A 1,093-nucleotide genomic window follows, 5' to 3' on the forward strand; every position below is an offset into this window, starting at 1 on the left:
TATAAATTTGTGTATAAATACATATATCATTTAACTTATTTTTAATATATATTTTGTATTTTAAAAATTATATTTTAAGATTTATTTTGTATAAGTGATTATTTTATGTATACGTAGCATAATTGTTGTTATAATTATATTTTGTTATTATAAAATATGATTAGATTTCAAAATATCTAATTACAAATTAAAATACTAAAATAGTAATTTAAATAATAACATATAATTTAAAATTTAATTTTTTATATTTCGTATTTAAAAACCTTGACAATATAATCAAAATGTCTCTTTTTTTGTATATGTCGTTGAACAATCATTTAAAACTCAACTTTCATATAATTAGCTCTTGATGATATTCATAGTTGAAAAAGTTCATTCAATTAGTGTAGTTATAAAAAACTAAAGCTAATTTCAAAAGAAGAAATACAAATGGATAAATAATATTCTTTTGAGTCGATTTCTAAGAAAGAACATCAATCTTATTTAAATTTAAAAATTGATCATTATAATGGGGTAAAAAACCCAAATAAACCAAGCTGAAAAGTTTATTATCCAAATCAGCCAAAACAAAAATTATTTCAGCAATCTACCAATGGCCATTTATATATAATTCGAATCAATATGATTCGAACTACAAATACATGTAATTCGAAATAACTTGCTTCGAATTACGTTTAAATGAATATGCATGTAATTCGAATCAAGTAAATTCGAATTAGAGAAGAGTAAATCGAATTGACTCGATTCGAATTAGTAGGCTCATGTGACTCTATGGAGTTCGAATCATATTGATTCGAATTATTCAATGTTGGTGACACTAGGTAGTTCGAATTAAGTTGATTCGAATTACTAGTGAGTTGCCTATATAATGCTACGTTAGTTGGATATATATCAAATTTTTTTTTCACATTCTTACTTGGATAGTTGGATATATATCTTATAGTTGATACAAAAGATATTTACTGTATAATTTTATTTTTCTAAAAATATTATATATATATATATATATATTTTGATGATTACAAAATTTTAGAAATATTTAAAAAGTATTATTAAAATTAAAATTATATTTTTTATTATTTGACAATAAAAT

This window comes from Arachis ipaensis, chromosome B10 (genome assembly GCF_000816755.2).
Source record: "Arachis ipaensis cultivar K30076 chromosome B10, Araip1.1, whole genome shotgun sequence".
Taxonomy (NCBI): Eukaryota; Viridiplantae; Streptophyta; class Magnoliopsida; order Fabales; family Fabaceae; genus Arachis; species Arachis ipaensis.